Source organism: Mustelus asterias, chromosome 3 (genome assembly GCF_964213995.1).
Source record: "Mustelus asterias chromosome 3, sMusAst1.hap1.1, whole genome shotgun sequence".
Lineage (NCBI taxonomy): Eukaryota > Metazoa > Chordata > Chondrichthyes > Carcharhiniformes > Triakidae > Mustelus > Mustelus asterias.
Window position 1 is genome coordinate 40,880,784 of NC_135803.1, and position 23,337 is coordinate 40,904,120.

At 42.0% G+C, this 23,337-nt stretch overlaps 1 long non-coding RNA gene across 1 annotated transcript; it reads right to left on the reverse strand.

The window, feature by feature from the left end:
* Window positions 1-335: 335 nt before the first annotated feature.
* On the reverse strand, window positions 336-22,908 carry LOC144490128 (uncharacterized). Its single transcript, XR_013497161.1, has 3 exons — window positions 22,685-22,908; window positions 9,149-9,286; window positions 336-373 (listed from the first exon to the last, which is right to left on the reverse strand). It is a non-coding gene; the product is annotated as an uncharacterized LOC144490128 (long non-coding RNA).
* Between the last annotated feature and the right edge of the window lie 429 nt (window positions 22,909-23,337).

The window sequence follows — 23,337 nt, forward strand, 5'->3', positions numbered from 1 at the left end:
ATTGAGTGAAATAGTTTGATCCACACCCAGCTGAATACATAGGTTATGTCTGGATGTCAGTAAGAGATGAGTCGTTCACACTCATCTAAGTTGATTGACTCTGGTGGGCTACTTACAGACAGCCTGTCCTTTCTGATGTAATTTGTAAGGTATAGTTTTGTAAATGTGCAGCCACCTTAGTAGCTGCTGATGAAGTCATTAAAAATGCTGTTTTTCAATCTTCTTAAACTTTTCGGGTGGTTTTCAGCCCATTCAATAAATATAGTCATTTTCAATATAAAAAAATGGTTTTATAACAACACATTGAATACTTAATAAAATCATTATTCACTTACATGTTCTTACTGAGGGCCCTTGGATCGCCTCATCCATACTAAAACCAAAACACAGCCAAAAAAGATAAAGGAAAATTAAATTTAATGTGCCACATAAAGAATTTTATTACCTCAGCAGCCTATAAATTGGATTGCTCTTGTCAGATGTTGAAAATTACATGTGCAATATCGCTTTTTGGCTCAGAGTTCATTAATAGCTATGACAAAAATATCATCATGATTATTCTGGTTACAAGGGCATGTTTGCTCATTTAGATCTGTTGCCCAGATTCAAGATATGGGCTGGAATTTTACCGCCCCGCCCGCCATGGGAATCGGAGCGATCGAGGGACGGAACATGGAAAGGTCTATTGACCTCAGGCGGGATCTTATGGTTTTGGGACGAGCAAGGCCTAAAATCCCGTCCATAATTGTTACAATATGGTCATTTTTCTTCATTTCTTTAAACCTGAAGAAAATAAACTTTTACTTCTGTTTAATATGATAACATTCTGATAAACTATTTTTACAATGTCAAATTAAGACAATAAATATGCATTTCAGAAGTTACTGATAACACTTTTGGCTTTGCGAGGTGTAAGAGATTCCTTGATTTCTAACTCTAACAGATTCAGTTTCTGGACATCACTGCAGGGGTTCCTGAGGGTAGTGTCCAACCATCTTCAGCTACTTCATCAGTGACCTTTCCTCCATCATGAGGTCAGAATTGAGGATGTTCACTGATGACTGCACAATGTCGAGTGCCATTCATGACTCCTCAGATACTGAAGCAGTCCGTGTCCAAATACAACAAGACCCGGACAATGTCCAGGCTTTGGCTGACAAGTGACAAGTAACATTAGCACCACATAAAAGGTAAGCAATGACCATAGAATCGTACAGTGCAGAAGGAGGCCATTTGGCCCGTCGAGTCTGTATCGACGCTCTGTCAGAGCATTCTTACCCAAGCCCTATCCCCATAAGCCCACATATTTACCCCGCCATTCCCCCTAACCTACACATCTTGGGACACTAAAGGGAAATTTAGCATGGCCAATCCACATTTGACTGTGGGAGGAAACCAGAGCACCCAAAGGAAACACATGCAAACACGGGGAGAATGTACAAATTCTATATAGTCACCCGAGGCCAGAATTGAACCCGGGTCCCTGGCACTGTGAAGACAGTAAGAGTTTTAACAACACCAGGTTAAAGTCCAACAGGTTTATTTGGTAGCAAATATCATTAGCTTTCGGAGCGCTGCTCCTTTCTCAGATGGTGTGGAAATGTGCTCTCCATTTCCACTCCATCTGACAAAGGAGCAGCGCTCCGAAAGCTAATGGTATTTGCTACCAAATAAACCTGTTGGACTTTAACCTGGTGTTGTTAAAACTCTTACTGTGTTCACCCCAGTCCAACGCCGGCATCTCCACATCATGACTGTGAAGAGTCATAGAGTCATAGAGGTTTACAGCATGGAAACAGGCCCTTCAGCCCAACTTGTCCATGCCGCCCTTTTTTTTAAAACCCCTAAGCTAATCCCAATTACCTGCATTTGGCCCATATCCTCTATACCCATTGTACCCATGTAACTATCTAATTGCTTTCTAAAAGACAAAATTGTACCCGCCTCTACTACTACCTCTGGCAGCTTGTTCCAGACACTCACCACCCTCTGTGTGAAAAAATTGTCCCTCTCACCTTAAACCTATGCCCTCTAGTTTTAGACTCCCCTACCTTTGGGAAAAGATATTGACTATCTAGCTGATCTGTGCCCCTCATTATTTTATACATCTCTATAAGATCACCCCTCAGCCTCCTATGCTCCAGAGAAAAAAGTCCCAGTCTATCCAGCCTCTTCTTATAACTCAATCCATCAAGTCCCGGTAGCATCCTAGTCAATCTTTTCTGCACTCTTTCTAGTTTAATAATATCCTTTCTATAATAGGGTGACCAGAATTGCACACAGTATTCCAAGTGTGGCCTTACCAATGTCTTGTACAACTTCAAAAAGACATTCCAACTCCTGTATTCAATGTTCTGACTGATGAAACCAATGCCTTCTTCACCACTCTGTCCACCTGTGACTCCAATTTCAAGGAGCTATGAACATGTACCCCTAGATTTCTTTGTTCTGTAACTCTCCCCAACGCCCTACCATTAACTGAGTAAGTCCTGCCCTGGTTCAATCTACCAAAATGCCAAAAGATCCCGTTGCAATTGGAGATAACTTTCTTCACTGTCCACTATGCCACCAATCTTAGTGTCATCTGCAAACTTACCATGCCTCCTATATTCTCATCAAAATCATTAATATAAATGACAAATAACAGTAGGCCCAGCACTGATCCCTGAGGCTGGTCACAGGCCTCCAGTTTGAAAAACAATTCTCTACAACCACCCTCTTTCTTCTGTCAAGAAGCCAATTTTGTATCCATTTAGATACCTCACCCTGGATCCCGTGAGGTTTTACCTTATGCAACAACCTACCATGCGGTACCTTGTCAAAGGCCTTGCTAAAGTCCATGTAGACAACATCAACTGCACTGCCCTCATCTACCTTCTTGGTTACCCCTTCAAAAAACTCAATCAAATTTGTGAGACATGATTTTCCACTCACAAAGCCAAGCTGACTGTCTCTAATCAGTCCTTGCGTCTCTAAATGCCTGTAGATCCTGTCTCTCAAAATACCTTCCAACAATTTACCCACCACAGATGTGAGGCTCCCTGGCCTGTAGTTCCCAGGCTTTTTCCTGCAGCCCTTTTTAAACAAAGGCACAACATTTGCCACTCTCCAATCTTCAGGCACCTCACCCGTGACAATCAATAATTCAAATATCTCGGCTAGGGGACCCGCAATTTCCTCCCTAGCCTCCCACAATGTCCAGGGATACACTGTGAAGCAGCAGTGCTAACCACTGTGCCTCTGCCCAACAACCAAGAAGCGAGGATCTAATCATCATCCCTTGACGTTCAGTGGCATTACCATTGCTGAACCCCCACTATCAACATCCTGGGGGTCATCATTGACCATAAAATGAACTGGACTAGCCATATAAATACTGTGGCCACAAGGGCAGGTCAGAGGCTAGGAATCCTGTAGCAAGTAGCTCACCTCCTGATTCCCCAAAACCTGTCCACTATCTATAAGGCACAAGTCAGGACTGTGATGGAATATTCCCCACCTGCCTGGATGAGTGCAGTTCCAAAAGCACTGAAGAAGCTCAACACCATTCAGGACAAAGCAACCCACTTGATCGGTAGCCTTTCCACAAACATTCAAGCCCTCAACCACTGACAAACAGTGGCAGCAGTGTCTACCATCTACAAGATGCACTACAGGAACTCACCAACCCTCCTCAGGCAGCACCTTCCACACCCACGATTGCTGCCATCTATGAGGACAAGGGTATCTTATACAAAGGAACACCAACCTGGAAGTTCCCCTCCAAATCATCCATTATCCTGTCTTGGAAATATATTGCTGGTCCTTCACTTTTGTCAATCCTGGAGCTCCCTCTCTAATAGCACTATGGATGTACCTACACCTCAGAGACTGCAGCGGTTCAAAAAGGCAGCTCACCACCACTTTCTCAAAGCCAGCTAGGGATGGGCAATAAATGCTGGCCTCGCCAGCGATGCCCACATCCTGCAAATAAGTAAAGAAAAAGCATTATCATTCTTTATTTGTTGAAAAGTAAATTGCTATACAAATGCAAGTTGTTGTTTATTGCACCAAATTATAATTTACATTAAAATTCACAAAAAAGCCAGCCAATAACACTGGGGTGATAAATGTTCATTTCTTCCCATAATGTAGGGTTTCTGTTATTCTGTGATATGTGCTCCTAGATGCATGTCAAAATATTGTCAATTGCTCACTGCTGGAGGCTCTGGGTGGAATATCTGTTCTGTATCTCTGATTGCTTTCCAATAGAGGCACAAGAACACTGCCATTCCCTGTCTCGATTCAGAATTGCTGGCCTTTTACTGAGTGTCTGCATTGTCAAGTTGTGATTTGAAAGTCAGTATCTTCATAAGCCAATGTGGACTGCTGTCAAAGTAAAATGTTTCTCTTGCTCCTTTTGTAACTTGTAGCATATTTTACAGGATGATCCTGGAGAATGCAAATGCGCACATAGGAGGAAGCCAACACACTTTTAGGGCAGAACACAGAAGCAAGCTTAGGCAAATGAATCAAAGTGTATTGCCCATGTTTGGCTGTTAGGTTCTCAGATAGCATCAATTAGAGCTGCAGAGAAGGATGTGGTCAAGTGGCTAATTGAAAGGATATGCAATCACACAAACTTTCTCATTGCAAGCACACTCATGACTTTCTCTTCTTGCTTCACCCTACACACTTACACCATTCTTTTTCCATATGTACTGCCACTTGCAACCACCAACACCTCCCAACGCTGTTTTCACTTCTTCCACTTTCCACCACCTCCCCATCCTCAATCTATTTATCTCTTGTCCATCTCTTGAAGCATTCACTTTATGCATGGGCCCTTTACTGATCTTTTCAACAGCAACTCAATGTCACCCTCTCTTTCTGCAGGAAAAGACAGCTCATAATGTGAAGCAGAGCAACTAATTGGGGGAGAAGTCACCAATACCATCAGCCTTACCAACGCAGAGTAGGGTGTCATGGAGATCAGGAACCCAGGCTCCTGCATCTGGAACAGCAAGCTTGGCAGCTAACAGCAGCACGATGTCAGGGCGCAGCATTGTAAAAAGAGGTGGCATTATAGAAGCTGATGTATAAGGGATTGGAAGACCTGCCAAAATGTTTCATCACCACGGCTGAAAGTATGGAGGAACCTACTTCCGGTCTGTACCCTTTCCGCACCTGCACCCTCTCCTTTCCTTCTCCCCTATGAACGGTGTGTTTTGTCTGTATAACATGCGAGAAACAATACTTTTCACTGTATCCCAATACATGTGACAATAATAACTCAAATCAAATCAAAAGTATAATATCAACTTGGGGGTATCAGCATACTGGAGTGGATTTTGGTGAGTGTGGTCACTTGCTGGAATGCTGCAGCCAATCTCACAAAGCAGGAATCCATATTCACTTTGCAGCTCTGTCAAAGCTGAAACAAGGTTTAGTCTCCAGCTTGAAATGGCAAGCATCTATTTTAGACAGATTGGTGGATCACATTTGTAGAGTTTATCAAAGATTCATTGATCTTCTGCAGTCTGCTCTTCCACAGAAATGATGAGTACAAGTCTCAGAGGAACGGCAGTTGCATGTGAACAGTATGTATTTCTCTCTCAAGATGTCAGCACCCCTGCTCCTTCACCATCCCTTCAAACAACATCAGCCATATTGTATCTGGCCCAGTGCTCTGGTGTCAGTCAAGGTGCAGCACAAAGCCTGAGCACTACATCTCAAGACTCCTCACATAAGGTACAGCCGCCTTCCACCAGCTTGGTGAAGGACAATGAGGAGACACCTCTTAGGAGGAGTAACTGAGTTAGGACATTGTCTTCAAAGAAAAGACAATGGATTGAGACTTGGGCAAGAAATGAATGAAAGTAATTACTATGTTTGGCATTAAATGAATCATCTATATCACTTTTGGCACTTTGACCTGCAGCGTAGCTTCAGAGTAACTTCTGCATCTGCATTTTCTTTATGTTATTGATATAGAAGTTACCTGAGTGGTTTGAATGTTCATTAATCCTGGGCAGAGATGGTTGAAAGGAATGTTAAACAGAGGACTTCTATGTAAATTCTCAGGGCAGGAGAATGAGAATGTCATTGAACAAATGGCTGCTCCCTCACGTACTTTGCTGAAAAGTGTTCAGGTGGCCCTCTTACTTTTTCTGCTTCCTTGTCTTCCATTTGGTTTTCCTCGTCTCATGTGGACGGCTGCTGCTGTGTTTCCTCAAAGTGAAGGCCTCTCTGTGCATCGAGACTGCTCAGCATGCCTCTACAATATGGGAGACTTTATTTTAGGGAGATTCTGGTGGTTCCCTGGTTTTGATTTGTGACGGTGTTCCTCTGAAGTGGCAAGGCTGTGAATGTGTCATGAGCTAATGTCTGCAATAGCTATCCTTTGATCTCTGGCTGCTAACGTAACCATATTCCTGGCAAATATTAGGGGGCATGGTCGCTGGTGCAGGATGAATGTGCTGTGACAGCTGCCTGGGCACCTTGAAGAAACATGCACAATTCTGTTTCTATGATCATCCACTAACTACACATTTCTGAAGTTGTAGTCACTTTTATTTATGAATGTTTCTGGCTGGTGCCCCATAATGTACATGCAATCAATAATGCCCTGGGGAGTGGAACGCTTTTACAAATCCCCAAGCTATCATGTTGACTCTTAAGAACAATGGGAAAGGTGATGTACTGCTTAGTTCTGGCAAACAAGGCATTAGTGGCCCATTCAGTGAAGCACAGCATGCAACCATGCAGTTGGCACAAGTGGACTGCACTTTCACCTTGATGTAACTCCAAATTCAAATGGTGCCAAAAGAGCCTTGCTGCTAGCTGCAAACATAGACACCCAATAGCAACAGCGGGATACAAAGACCATAAAAGAAGAACAGCAGGCAGGACTGGGAAATTATCTACATGATAATCAGGCTCATACGGTTTAAGAATTTTGTTCAGAAAGCATTTTTAATTAAGTTTGCCATACAAACTTTTACTATCCATAAAATTTGAATGTTGGCCAGAAATGCATGCTACCCATGTTACCATGCGAAAACCAGCTAATTTTCTCACATGAAAGAAATCTAATTACTCCTTGTGGTAAAAGTAAAACTCTGAAATTCATTTGGCTATCCTGGCACAAAGTGCAGAGTGAATGTTTCCTAAAGCATATTTTACAATGATTTCATGTATTACTAAACAGAAGGAATTTTAGATTGCGAGAAATAAAATGCTCAAATGATCCTGTTTTGATACCTGATCAGTGGAAGTCTTTTGTTAGTGGCCATTCTAATATGCAGATGGGCTATGAATAAATAGAACTGCATCTGTTTCCTTTTGATTGCAGACAACGAGAGAATTTTGCCACAACAGTTGGATCAGATGTCCTATTAATTAAGGAAGTAGCAACTCGTGTTGAGAAGCAATTTCTCTTTTTTCAGATGTGTTCTGTTTTATGCGGTTAGCAAGTTGAGGATGTGCTGAAGAATGGAGCAACTTTTAAACTCAGAACTCCAGTGTTATAATCAAACATCCAGAACCGCAGCTAACCTGCCATGCTCTCAAAAAAGCAGCTCCAGTTGCACCATTGTGACTTTTCGACTGCCCATGCCAGTTAACCAAAGTTGAAAAAGTTGTACTTAATCTTTTAGACAATCCCTTATTAGTTATTTTGATTACTTTAGAATCTGTGCTTATACACAGTGCAACTAGAGTGCTATACACAGGGGATTTTCACAGTGTTAAGAACATAAGAACTAGGATCAGGAGTAGGCCATCTCGCCCCTCGAGCCTGCTCCGCCATTCAATAAGATCATGGTTGATCTTTTTGTGGACTCAGCTCCACTTACCCACCCGCTCACCATAACCCTTAATTCCTTTACTGTTCAAAAATTTATCTATCCTTGCCTTAAAAACATTCAATGAGGCAGCCTCACTGGGCAGGGAATTCCACAGATTCACAACCCTTTATGTGAAGAAGTCCCTCCTCAACTCAGTCCTGTTGATGTAAGCCTACTTGTGACACTAATAAATAAACTTAAAAAAGAAACTTACTTTTGGTCCCTGTACCTAGGAAAGAATATATTTGTCTTTGAGGCTGTGCAAGAGGCGGCACAGTGGCACAGTGGTTAGCACTGCTGACTCACCATTCTATCCATGCCTCTCATAATTTTATAAACATATATCAGGTCGCCCCTCAGCTTCCGGCATTCAAGTCAAAACAAACCAAGTTTGTCCAATTTATCCTCATAGCTAAAACCCTCCAAACCAGGCAACATCCTGGTAAACTTTTTCTGTGCCCTCTAAAAAGCCTGCACACCCTTCTGGTAGTGAAGCGACCAGAACTGTACACAACATTCCAAATGTGGCCTAACCTAAGTTCTATACAGCTGCAACATGACTTGCTAATATTTATACTCTGCCCAACAGATGAAGGCAAGTAGGCCATACGCCTTTTTGAGTCCCACTAATAGGCTAATATTGCATATCTTCGAGCAATTTAAAAGCAGGCCTTCTTCTTTTACCTTGCTTGCTGATTTCTTCCATCCCTTGTTCATTTATTCTATTTTTCTTTTTAGTTTTCATTTTTTTCCATTCATTTCCATCTGATTTCCTTCTTTCCCTTCGGTGAATTCCTGTTCTATGCTTCCTGTCTTCAGTTTTACATTGCAACAGATTTAAAAATACTGCATTAGCTGGAAAGTGTTTCGGGAAACGCTGAGGTTGAAAAGAATGTCACTCTATATAACTAATGCTTTCTCTTTGTTATGTACATCCACTTCCACGTGTGTGAGCAGCAGAGATTTACATTTCCTAAGTTTAACTTTATTTATTCATGTCACAAGTAGGCTTACATTAACACTTCAGTGAAGTTACTGTGAAAATCCCCTAGTTGGCACACTCCAGCACCTGTTCGGGTACACTGAGGAAACATTTAGTGTGGTCAATCCACTTCACCTGATGCTAAGAGCCCAATCTAGAGGTTTAGTTATGTGATAAAACTGATCTATATATCCCAAGTGAGACTTAATTATCAGAAGCTCCTACAATTTCAAGTCTTGGTAGCTGGCATAAACCTTGTCGTTGTATCTCACTTGTAAGAAAATAATGGAAATAAGCTGAATTCAAGGATGTGTGGCAAAGCCTATTTTCAAATACTCACCAGATGAAGGTGCAGCGCTCCGAAAGCTCGTGATACCAAATAAACATGTTGGACTTTAACCTGGTGTTGTGAGACTGTGCCCACCCCAGTCCAACGCCGGCATCTCCACATCATATTTTCAAATAGTCTTTGTTCTTCCTAAATCAACCATGAACATATTTCAAATGACGACTCGCACATATAAAGTTGTGATATCTTCATGTTCCATACAGACTATTGTGTGCAAATTTAGTTACAGTAATGTCACTTTGAGTAACTACAAAAATCAATTCAGTGCCTTATCTTAAGAATGTATCACTGCATATTTTCCTATTAGCAAGAAAAGTATTCTATTTAGATATTATTTTTATTAGATATTATTCCATTTAGAAACCATTTAGATATTTTAACACCTATCAGTGGAAATGGTGACCACCAACATTTTCTCCCTTCGTATTTGTGAAGCATAAATTCAATTGGAAAACACCAATAAACTTATTTGAGATTATGCCGTTTTCAGATCTCAAGCTAATAATTCTGCATGTAGCTGGAAAATCTGACCATACTACCTTTAGATTTTGGAAATCTATGACCCGACCAACACCCAGGCCGGGATTTTACCTACTCTCTGGCACCAGGCTGGGAGCTGGGAGAGTTGGTAAAATGCAAATGGAAGGTGCAGGGAGGGAAGCCCAACATCTTCCTACCACCATGGGATATTTCAAATGGCAGGAACAGCTGCAGCTCAGCCACCACCAAATAGAGGCAGGTGGTCAATTACTCCTATTAAGTGGCCTCATAATGACCATTAAATACCCTAGTGTTGGAATGGACCCCAGAGTGTGGGGAGACTGTCAGGTGCATATAGGCAGCTTCTCAGCAACTTCCTGCATTGACCTTCCTTTCCTGAGGTTCCATGTCCCATTCAGAGTTGCTCCGGTGACAATGGCCCAAGGCTCCAACACTAATGTCTGAATGTTCATTCCTCTGATCGCTTGGGCCTTTCTATCTCGTCCTGACATATTCATAACATTTCTCACCAGCCCTTTGAGTTTGCCTCAGCATGGAGTTGCCCTCTCCCTCCGTCTGCACCCTCACCATTGGCTACCTCTACTGATGTCGCTGTTGAGGATGCAAGTAAGCTGCCAGTCCTCTGATTGGCCGAGCAGCTCGGAAAGGCAGGTGGCCAACCTTAATTGGGTAGTGGTCCTTGTGGGCTCCAATAGAATCTCCTCCATGGTCCCGCTGTTCATCTGTGCAGGCTTGCCAAAGTTCCATTCACCGCAGCAGGACTGGAAAATCCCAGCCACAGGCGAGGTCAAGGTATTCCAGCCATAATCAAAGTCATTTCCCACTTCAGCTCAATCATTTAATCATTCATTAGACTGTACTAAGGTGACTTTTGTACCTTAGCTCTCCATATTTGGCCAGCCCTTCTCAGTCCAGGTTACACTCAGAGTGGCAGAGTTGTCAACTTTACATTCATTTATTTGACTGTATGAATTTTGAACAGGAGTGTGATCAGGATGAGATTTGTCATCAGGCCATGGAGCGGGATTTCATGGCCTCGTTCGTCCTGAAACCGTAAAATCCCACCCAAGGTCAACGGACCTTCCCATTGCTTGCCTCTCGGCTGCTCCAATTCCCATAAAACGGGACGGTAAAATTCAGCCCATGGAATCTGGTAATAGCCCAGACCTGCCAATGGGTATTTTTCAACAACAATAATAGTCATGTTTGTTTTTTAAATTAGGAAATGTGAGTAACCGATTAAAAAATTTAGAACAGATTGTTCATATATTTATTTAATAGACCTAGGTAGCCGTATTTTGCAGAATGAATGTTCTTCTATTGCATCCTAGGAAATGGATTATTTAAAGAGCCATATGTATGTTTACAAGTTTCAACACAGATTAATGTTTGAGCCTATTGTTTCCGTGGATACGAGGACCCTTAACAAAGTATCTTTGTGTTTCCTGCACTCTGTCGTCCTCTAGTGGAGAAACAAGTACTCTAGTCATTGAGAAGGACTTTTTGTATTCACTCATCATAATCATATCATACCAAAGTTAACATTCGTAATGCCTATTATTGTGCTACAAACAAATCAGACCTTTTTTTGTTCCAGGAAGCTTTCCCTGCAAGATGTTGTTCCTTTTATCCCTCCTCTCCTGAAGGTGTTAACTTATGCTGGAGGATGTTCCATACATGATGATGAACCTCTAGCACCAACTTCAGTGGGCTATTTATCATTATAGCCATGTCCAACTGTGCAATTCCAGGTGGGACACTGCATAATGATCACGAGTAGAACTTACGGCCAGTTCTTCCCTCATAGTCCTGGATGGGAAGTCCAATTTGAATGCTGACCATCACTGGCCCAACTAATCCAGAAAAGCCTCAAGAATCAATCATGGGTCATTTCTATTTTACGTAGCTTAGTGCATGGTATTTACTCACTGAACAATGTTTCTTACTTCATCCTACTTCAGATTTGTGTCCTCAGTGAATAATATGGCTTCTCATGGTATGCAGGAGTATTGAATTTACCTCGTAGCTTCAAATTGTTAGACCTTAGAAGGCAATGAAAAGCCCTTAAGTTGACCTGTGTCAAGTACACTCCAGTTAGATGGAAATTATTATAATCATGTTATTTTGTGGCGTGGTATTGTATTTTGTAGAGTACAGTTTAGGTGTTGGGAAAATCAATTGTCAGCCTTCAATTTAATCCAAAATTTAAAAAAACAACTCTTTTGTGATATTTTTAAAACCTAGCTGTTTTAACGGGTGGCATTATTGAGAGGCTGAAATCTTATCCCTTTATTGCAAACTTTTTTTCTCACCTTTCATAGAATCATAGAACACCTACAGTGCAGAAGAAGGCCATTCAGCCCATCGAGTCTGCACCGACTCTCTGACAGAGCGTCTTACCCAGGCCAACCCCCACCAAATCCCCATAACCCCATGTATTTACCCCATTAAATTCCCTAAACTACACATTGTGGGACACAAATGGGCAGTTTAGCATGACCAATCTACCTAACCTGCACATCTTTGGAATGAGAGAGGAAACCGGAGCACCTGGAGGAAACCCACACAGACACGGGGAGAATGTGCAAACTCCACATAGTAACCTAATGTCGGAATTGAATGCCAAATGGTTATCATTTCCATAGAACCATCGTGTTGTCATAGAAACCCTGCAGTGCAGAAGGAGGCCATTCGGCCCATCGAGTCTGCACCAACTTCCCAAAAGAGCACCCTACGCAGGCTCACTCCCCCACACCCTAGCCCATGTAATCCTGCACATTACCCCATGGCCAATCCAGACATCTTTGGACACCAAGGGGTAGTTTATCATGGCTAATCCACCTAACCTTCACATCTTTGGACTGTGGGAGGAAACCGGAGCACCCGGAGGAAACTCACGCAGACACAGGGAGAACGTGCAAACTCCACACAGATAGTCACTCAAAGCCGGAATTGAACCTGGGTCTCTGGAGCTGTGAAACAGCAGTGCTAAGCACTGTGACACCATGCCGCCCAAAAGATTACTGATAATAGTGACAAAATGACAAAATTGGAGAGCACACTTGTGTGGAGAAGAGGCAATGACAGCATTGGGCAAGGCAATGATGCTCTCCAAGCCCAGGTGACCACACATGAAGGAAAAAGCAACTGGATGAATTATTGGAGAGCTGCTTATACCACCATGATTCACTGTCCCCTGGAGAGAGAAATCCACATGAATGGACGTTGACTCGACTTGATGAGGGAAGTGTACCATGTTGGCAGTGCTATGAAGGCACAAATCACAAAATGACAGGGTTAAGTAAAGCACTCCTGAGAGCCATAGTTCAGTTGGTAACATTTTCACCTCCAAGTCACAAGGTTATGGATTTAAGAGCCACTCCAGGCTCTGGGCACAACAATTTAGACTGACAGTCCAGTGCGGTACTGAGGGAGCGCTGTACTCTTGGAGGTGCTCTCTTTCAGATGAATTATGAAACCAAGGCACTCTCGGGTGGTTGTAAAACACCAGTCGACACTATTTCAAAGATTAAGGAAGTTATCCTCAGTGTCCTGGCTAATATGTAATCTTCAATCAATGTCATTTGATCATTATTAGAGGTGGCAAGATGGCATATTGGTTAGCACTGCTGCCTGACAGCGTCAGAGACCTGAGTTTGATTCCAGCCTTGGGTAACTGTGCGGAATTTGCACATTCTCCCCATGTCTGCATGGATTTCCTTTGAATGCTCTGATTTCCTCTCTCAGCCCAAAGATGGGCAGGTTAAGTGGATTGGCGATGATAAATTGCCCCTTAGCATCCCAAGATGTGTAGGGTAGATGGATTAGCCAGGATGAATGTGGGGATAGGGCGGGAGAGAGGGTCTGGGTTAGACACTCTCAGAGACACTCTGCGCCAGACTCAATGGGCCGAATAGCTTCCCTCTGCACTGTCAGGATGTTCTGATTCTGTGATTATCACATTGCTGTTTGTGCATGTTTGCTATGAGCGAATTGGCTACTGCATTTTTCCTAATTACAAGAATGCCTACCCTTAAAGAGCTTTGAGATGTCTGGTGGTTGAAAAAGATGCTGTGTAACTATTCATCGTTATTTCAAATTGAGCAAGATTCTAGATAATGATCATTTACATTAGATGAGAAAGAAGTGCAAGTACAACAAGCATAACAAATGTGAATAATTGCTGAAATTGGCCTTGCCTATTGGGGAGAGATAGATCTGCAAGGAACTAACACAGTTTTCAGCATCCTAGTTCACCAAAAAAACTACATGGAATTTACAGCACTAGAACTGGCCAATTTGGTGTTTATACTTCACAGTAACTTCCTTCCACTCTAATTACTTCCCCACCCTCAATCCCTCTTCCTCTCTAGCTCAAGGCTCTCTTTAAAAGCATCTATATTGTCTGTGCCAGCTACTCCATGTGGCGGTGAGTTCCACATTTTCACCACTCTCTGTGTAAAACACTTGATGATTAAATCTGCATGCTGGATAACAAGAGAGCTGCAGCTGATGATCTTGGGAAAAGATTTCCTCAGCAGGTCAAACCTTGTGTTAGGTAGTTGGCTCAATAAAGAACATTCTGATGCAAGTGCTGATTATCTGTTCTGGCATAAACAAAGAAGTCTGTTTAAACAATCCTTTGTGTTGCTGATCGACACGGAAGGTCCCAACAGCCCAGCTGTATCTCTTGGACATTGTATAGGCTGGATTCTGGAAATGGAAATAGTTCTCATCTAATCTACTGGGCCACAAGCCGTTGAGTTTTAAAGGTTTTACCTTTTTCCTGGAAAAGTTCTCAAGGTAATTGTGAATGATTACTGATTTTAGTTTAGCTTCCAAAATGCATCCTTTCTTGGTAATTATTTTGTCAATTTGTTTCAATTGATCTATCTATTTGCTTCTGTTTAGAATCAAATCTCCCTGAAGGTTAAGTTTTATAATGCAAGTTATGTTTTTTAAAAGTCAGCATTATTATTACTATTACATGTGAATTTTTACTTAGGGGGTCATTCATAATTATAACTAAGTAATGGCAGTTCTGTGGACGTGAGTTGTGGAGAAACATTTAGGACAGGAATTTAAGTGGCAGCTGTGGGAATGACACCAACACAGAAGACAGTGAAATATCGTGAGAAGACATCAGACACACATCCCAACATCATCGCACACTTGTATGACAATACCGTCAGCGAGCATATGCAGGAGTCAAAGAGGGCCCACCAACAATTAATCAACCACTTTAAGCAATTCATAGGGCAATTGAAGGCAGTTTTAGTTGCCCGTATGATTTCACACTCGTCACAAGGGCAAGCAACCATCCTGTTTTTTCACATTTCTCATCCAAGGCCGGGATAAAAGGGGGCATTGTTTGCTGCTGCTTCATTGCTGAGGTTTCGGATCTTTTCCTGTGGTTTCTTCTGAAGTATTTCCTTTGTGAACAGGGCCAGCAGGGAGAACAAGGTGGACAGCATTGCAGAAGATGCCACTATCCTTCTGCCAGAGTGTACAGGCAGTGATCCAGCCACCTCAACATGTCAAAGGTCCAGTGCCACAGGAGGCTCCGCCTCTCTTGGGACACCGTGACATCATTATGCCACATGAGACGGCACGGTGGTAGAGTGGTTAGCACTGCTGCCTCACAGCGCCAGGGATCCAGGTTCAATTCCCGGCTTGGGTCACTGTCTGTGTGGAGTTTGCACATTCTCCCCGTGTCTGCGTGGGTTTCCTCCGGGTGCTTCGGTTTCCTCACACACTCCAAAGATGTGTGGGTTTGGTGGATTGGCCATGCTAAAAATTGCCCCTTAGTGTCAGGGGAACTAGATAAGGTAAATGCATGGGGTAATGGGCATAGTGCCTGGGTGGGATTGTGGTCGGTGTAGACTCGATGGGCTGATTGGCCTCCTTCTGCACTGTCGGATTCTATGATCTATGATTGGGCTGGAGGTCACCTCCAATTGTGTGGGTGGGCAGCCAATGCCACTGGCTCTGAAGGTCACAGTGGCCCTCAATTGTTTTGCACCTGGAAATTTTCAGGGGCCAATGGAGATCTGTGGTGGGGTGTCCAGTTATAACAAGCTCTTAAGTGAAGCTCTGTTCAGGCGGGTCTGCACATTCATTCATGACTGGATGGACCAAGCCAGCCAAGCTGTGTCAGCCAGAAACATTGCAGCTATTGCTGGGTTCTGCTGCATTCAGGGCCCAACAGACTACACACATGGCCATCAAGATGCCAGCAGATCAGTGGGTGCCTTCTTGAATAGAAAGGATTATTACTGCATGCAGATAGTATGAGACCACAAGACCCAGATTCTGAAAGTCTGTGCAAGGTACTCTGACAGCTCCCATGATGCATACACCCATCTATATATACCCAGTTCCATGCCAAGTCAGTATTGAGCGCAGAAGATCATTGAATTGTTTCGGCACTGCATCCATATGCGGTGTACCACATCATGCCCATTCACCTGGGCAGCCACCTCCATCCATGCCTTCTTGGTCAGTTGGTTGGCATCCTTTTGCCATCCCACTGCATAAGTACTTCACGTCAGGTACTCAATGAGTCAACCAGATAACACAGGCAATCGTCTGAGAATCGTGGGGCAGAGTACCCACCAGCTGCTGAGGTCCTCACTTATGCTAACTTTTCCACTCTCTCATTGATAGCTCTGTTAGGCTCCTCCCCAACTCCCAGCAGCCTTCAGGTAGCTACCTACACTCATCTTATAACCCATCAGGGTCACCATTTGACCCAGTGCCTGCTACGATCCTGCTAGTGCAGGCAGCACTGCACCAACATCTGGGCACATTTCACACTGGCTGTCCATTAATTGGCCAATCAACATGAATTCACATCATTCTGATATTCATGGGCAGAAACAGACACCGCAACTGCTTCTGGACCTATTGTTCACATGTGCCCATCAAGTGCAAAATTCAAGGCCTTGATATAATATAAACCAATCATGTCGTGGATCTGCCTAGTAACAGCAGAAACAAGAATTCAACAAGGAGTGCTAGGACGTGATCTGCCCGGCAACAGGTAAAAAACCTGCCTAGCGACTGCTATAGCCAGCATTCAAAAGGGTTGATGAGATGTGAGTTTTGCCAATAAAGAAATTAGCAAGTATCCAGACAGAATCAGGTGTAAAGAGCCATATCACCAGGAAACAGCTTACCTAGACAACTGAGAGATCAGTGGAGGTATACAGATGCTAATTTTGAGAGTCATAGAATCTGAGAGAAGCAGACAGCCCAAATACACAGAGGGGAAAATCAAAGAGGAACCAGGGTATAATTGCCAGCACCTGCAGAAGCAGGCAAGCATTGTAATATTTAAGAGCCGGCAGACCAGTTTAACATCTCACAGCCAGGAGGCAATTGTAATATCTAAGAGCCAACAGGCCAGTTATCATCTCACAGCTGAGAGGTCATTATAATATCTGAGAAGTCTTGGAGCCAAGATAGTTCAGGGACCTTCACAAAGACAATTTAAATATCTTCACTGGACCAGGAAAATATATTTTCCAGACTTGATCATCCACCTTGTATTGTGTGGTAACTATAAGCTGGATTTGACTTGTTGGTTTATTTAATTTGGATGTTGTTTGGGAATGGAAAAGTCTTAAGAAGTTCAAGGATCACAGATATACCTTGGAATAAGGAGTAATTTCCACATAAATTGCCTTAGAGTATTATAGTCCTATTCCTGTGTACTTGTCTTTCCTATAATTTAATAAACAGTCTTTAGTAATTGTCACATGACTCATTATTCTCACTGGGGTTTCATGTGACTCCTCACATCAGTCCAAAAACAAAACCATACAACACTATTAACTGGTGTTTCAAGTTGAGACATCCTCGCAGATAACATCCATGTGGTTCATAACAATGGAAAATTCATCTGGGGAATTCTAGGGCAATGGCTACATAGAATATCAAAACAGTAATATGAGTTCAATCAAAATGACAGAGATTCTTCAGTTCTGAAAATGTTTGATTCATAAAATGTATCTTTAATTTTTTTTACAAAATAAATCCCTTCCCTCTTTATAATTTCGAAATAGCTGCTTGATGGTACAGAATTTTTTAAAAAGACATGCTGTTGAAGCTTTCCGTCTTGCACTCATCAGGACAGATGCAAGAATGCCAAATTTCAAAGCGATTAACAATTTATAGTGCATGAAAAAAGATACTGACTGGTTGGCAAGTCAACTCTGGTCAGGATGTTGCCACGGAGAATGTACTGGGGAATTACAGTCCCATGTGCTTTTGTTTACTTCAAAAGAGACCTGGACATGTTTCTGTATCCTGCAGAAGACAGATCTCTCTATGCAAATATATGCAGCTTCCTGCAAGCGTAATTGAGTCACATTGCAAACCCAACTGATAACCTTAAATTCGTTGTTAGTGTAATTCTTAACACACTCAGGATTGTTCAGCAAGTGCTGCTTAATTGCGGAGTCACATCTAACATTCGACATTATGTTCAGAGTTTTGTAAGCACAGGCTGGTTGAGTATGGTCAGTACTCTGCCTACTATGAGCAATCAAAGGAACATGCTGTTAGATACCAACCAGGTCACTGGAAGTACAGCCGACATACCTGGCATTGCACCAGCACTGGAATTCAAACACCATGTTGCCCATTTGTGTGGTAGGCAGGACGCCTTTTTGGCTTGACAGCAGAATCTTGTTAATGGAAAATACCACTTGTGTTGCCACTGCATAGTAGCAGTGTGGAACAGAGTTGAAACCAGTATAACATTCACAGATATATTCTCTACCTGTCCTATATGAGCAGCTCTATTATTTCACTCCTGACTGATGTTCTACATGGACTTTGTAAAACTTTCAAAATGTTTCACTCAAATACAAATAAGATAAGCACGTGTAAAAGCCTTTGATTTTCCGACATTTTGCCACCTTTCCTGAAAAAGCTTTACACCCATGTTCCAAAGGCCCTGCAGCTTTAAGGTGCCTTACCCAAAAGTTATTTTTATCTGGGGTCAGTGACAATCAGCAAGTATTTTTAACCATGGAGAATTTCACAGCTAATGTTTTCTTACAATCACCTGATATATTCACTTACTAAGGTACTGAGATCAGGAAAGACTCACTTTCAACTTAATGCCAATGTCATTTGGATTCCAGGTTCCAGCAAATCTTTCCCGATGCTGCAGGCTGCAGGCTTGTCATTGCTCTGACCTCAATCTTACACTTGCCAGCTTGATCAGATTTGCTCCCTCAGGTATTGGTCATACTTTTGTTAAATTTAATTCCACTCTTAAATTTCCAAAGCCAATGTGCAGAGTGGCCTGAATCCATCTCTTTGCTTGCTCCAAAAACCAGTTCAAATTCAGATTGAATCCAATTCATGGTCCCCACAAGAGAGACATACAAGATCCAAGCTGACAGGAAAAGGCATCTCACCTGATCTTGGGCTTGATCTGACGCTTGATCTTAGCCAAAAGACCGTAGTCCCAGAGTTTCTATTGCAGTACTTACACAACCCAAAGCTGTTTGGCATTTATTGGGCATGAGCTACCATGGTTACATTTAGCACATATTCCTCAGGGTGCCAGCACAGAAACTGTCAGTGTCCATTAATTCATGTGTGTGGAATAGATGCCGAAATTCACATGTTAGGTAGCAATTAATGAATGAGTCACATGTGTATAAGTTAAAGAATAATATAAACAGTCATGTGAATTTGAATTAGTTGTAATACAAGTGAAGTTGGATTCTGAAAGGTAAGTATGAAATATTTAATAGCTTAATCATTGTCAGTGCACATAACGCTAAAAATAAATATTCTGTAACGTTTTAGAAAGAGTAGCTTAACCTTCTGTTAAAAATTAGAAGCTGCAGTCACTGGTGCATTATACTACAGAGATCAAAAAGTTTGTTCTGAACTACTTCCTTGAAGTGCTCATGAGAAAAAACTGAAGCAACATGCCCTGCTGCAACAAAAATAATTCATGCAAATTATAGCACTTTGGTATTTGAAGCAAACTTAACAAACTAAACATGAACAAATTCTTGGTAACATATTATCTATTGCAGGTATTGAAAGAGAAAAGGAGGACATTTATCAAGTGCCATTAATTGTGAGAATGGATAAGTGTTGAGGAGTGTAAGATTTAGGTTGAATTCCACAAGGGGGGTTAAAGTTGTGGAGAGTTTAAAAGTGGTATAAATATTAAGTAGTTTATTAAGAAGCAATAGGCTAAGTAGACAGTCTACTTTTAAAAAAATGTTTACTCCATTCTTAAAGTTCCAAAGCCAACGCACAAGCTCAAATCCATTTCCTTGCTTGCTCCAAAAGCCAAATTGAAATTGAACCCAATTCATGGTCCCCACAAGAGAGACAAACAAGATCCATCTGAAGAAAGCAGCTGCTTGAGAGGGATTGTCAGTTCAACCCCTGAGCACCCTTTGATGTGCTATTTTTCAAGCCATGTTGCTTACTTATGCTAATCACTTTGAATAGTCTGGCTCTGTCTTTCACGTATGCCGAGGTAATCTTTTAGCTTATTTCATGAAGGTGCCATTTGTTAACTCCTGCCAGACACTTGTACACATAAGAGGGAACATAAGGCATGCTCCCATTAACACAGAAATATCAACATGGAAGCCTGTACCAGAAGACCGTCACACAAGCCTGTCCTGTCCTGGTCCCCCCATGCCGACACTATAGTTAAGAAAGCCCACCAACACCTCTACTTTCTCAGAAGACTAAGGAAATTTGGCATGTCAGCTACGCTCTCACCAACTTTTGCAGATGCACCATAGAAAGCATTCTTTCTGGTTGTATCACAGCTTGGTATGGCTCCTGCTCTGTCCAAAACCACAAGGAATTACAAAAGGTCGTGAATGTAGCCCAATCCATCATGCAAACCAGCTTCCCATCCATTGACTCTGTCTACAGTTCCCGCTGCCTCGGCAAAGCAGCCAGCATAATTAAGAATCCCATGCACCCTGGACATTCTCTCTTCCCCCTTCTTCCATCGGGAAAATGATACAAAAGCCTGAGGTCACGTACCAACCTACTCAAGAACAGCTTCTTCCCTGTTGCTGTCAGACTTTTGAATGGACTTACCTTGCATTAAGTTGATCTTTCTCTACACCCTAGCTATGGCTGTAACACTACATTCTGCACTCTCTCGTTTCTTTCTCTATGAACAGTATGCTTTGTCTGTATAGCGCGCAAGAAACAATACTTTTCACTGTATGTTAATACATGTGACAATAATAAATCAAATCAAATTAAATCAAGACCCACAAGAGCATTATTCTGCTGGGGTATTATTGTTGTTTACTTCTCTCCCTAACTGCTAAGAATATTTTAACCTTCTGCCAGGGGTTCACATCACTAATGCTGTTAATTTAATAACAGTCTTAAAAGTATCATTTTACCATTTTTTACGGTTACCCACCTACCGCCCCAGTACCTGTTAATTTGAACTAAGTAAGGAGTCTAACAACACCAGGTTAAAGTCCAACAGGTTTATTTGGTAGCAAACACCACTAGCTTTTGGAGCGCTGCTCCTTCGTCGGGTGAGTGGAAAATCTGCTCATAAACAGCAAACAGGGCATATAAAGACACAAACTCAATTTACAGAATAATGAATAATGATTGGAATGCGAGTCTTTACAGCATTCCAATCATTATTCATTATTCTGTAAATTGAGTTTGTGTCTTTATATGCCCTGTTTGCTGTTTATGAGCACATCTTCCACTCACCTGACGAAGGAGCAGCACTCCGAAAGCTAGTGGCATTTGCTACCAAATAAACCTGTTGGACTTTAACCTGGTGTTGTTAGACTCCTTACTGTGTTTGCCCCAGTCCATCGCCAGCATCTCCACAATTTGAACTAAGTCAGTGCTGTATCCATATTTAAGAGGAATGATAAAACTAATCCAGTTACCTACGTTCTCTTCAGAGTAACACCAGTTCCTATTAGAACAATGGAATCAAATGTTATGTACAGTGTTGGGAGGCAGTTCTATGAAAGTAGCTAACATTTTCAAGGGAGAAGATCTGCCAAACTATTTTGTGTGGAAGCGACCTGCCAAAGAGAATGGTACACCTGAATTTCCCCAAGCACATCCTGCAGGTAAGACTCTCTGCTGGGAGAGCAAGGTCAGAAAATTATCCCTGGGTGTGGAAGAATAACAGGATTAGGATTGGCTATGTTATTTCCCCTTGGCTGAAGAGCCTGTCAGCACTGACTTTGAAAGGTTACACACAAAAAATGATCATTTGGAAAAGGCGCCAGATGGCTTTCATCGCCTATGGATTTATATTGCATTAAAAATCTGCATCTTCAGAGGAGGAGAGAACGTTCTTTTTTTTAAAAAAATGAAATTAGCAACCAGCACAGAAAGATAAGGGAGCTTTGCTTGTTGGGTACATACAACTGACTGCACTTGTAATCTTCCAGAAATAGAACATAACAGACTTATATAAGAGTTTTATTTTCCTATAACCAGTCACACAAGAAGTTAAAGCAACCCTCAATATTGCTGAAAAAAGACATTTTGTCGAAGCTTTTCATCTTGAACTCATCAGGACAATCTCAAAGGACAAAGTATCAACTGTACCCAAACAGCCCGTGCTTGCAAAATGCAAAACTCAGTGTCCAACATGAGATGTGATTCCACAATTGGACAACATTTGTTAAATGATCCTCAATGTGCTAAAATTTACACTGACAACCAATTTAAGATTGTCAGTCAGACTCATTAGATTTGTATGTAATGGAAGTTGCATATATTAAATGGGTACAAGGTGAAAAGCTTTGACAAAATGTCTCTTTTCAGCAAGATTCAAGTTTTGTACTGTCAAATGAGTATTTGAAACCCTTAATATATATAAAACGCCACAGGCTTACAAGTTGTGAAGTTATTAGAGTTTGGTTACTGTTGAAAAACATTGGGATAAAATCTCAAAATTTAAGAGCTTTATGGCAGAGCTAATTTTGTCCATGCTGGCAGACGCAATAATGGATGTGAATATAATACCTTTGCAGGACAAAAGATTTGAGTGACCGGCTGCTTAGATTAGCTGGAAGACCTCCAAATCAGTGACTGCAATTGGACGTGACCCAGCTGAAGTAGGTGTAGAGACATAGGTGAGACATTGTGGAAATGGCATATTCAATGTGTTTGAGCACAGGGCTGAAATTCAGCCAGATAAAGATGCAGCATTGGTCCCAGTGACAATCAGGTGGCAAGAGATGTTGGCCTTGACAGTGACTTTCACATCCCCTAAACGAATGAAATAAAATAAGAAGTTAAAGCTGGCAGGAATCATTTACAATTTTGACAATGAGACGAGGTTAGCAGCAGAAAATATGAAATGTTTTAGAAAATAATGGACAAAATCAAGAAAATAATGCTGCATTATTTGCAACCTTGCCGACACTACAGTTAAGGAAGCCCACCAACGCCGCTACTTTCTCAGGAGACTAAGTAAATTTGGCATGTCAGCCACAACTCTCACCCACTTTTACAGATGCACCATCGAAAGCATTCTTTCTGGTTGTATCACAGCTTGGTATGGCTCCTGCTCTGACCAAGACCGCAAGGAACTACAAAAGGTCGTGAATGTAGCCCAATCCATCAGGCAAACCAGCCTCCCATCCATTGACTCTGTCTACACTTCCCGCTGCCTC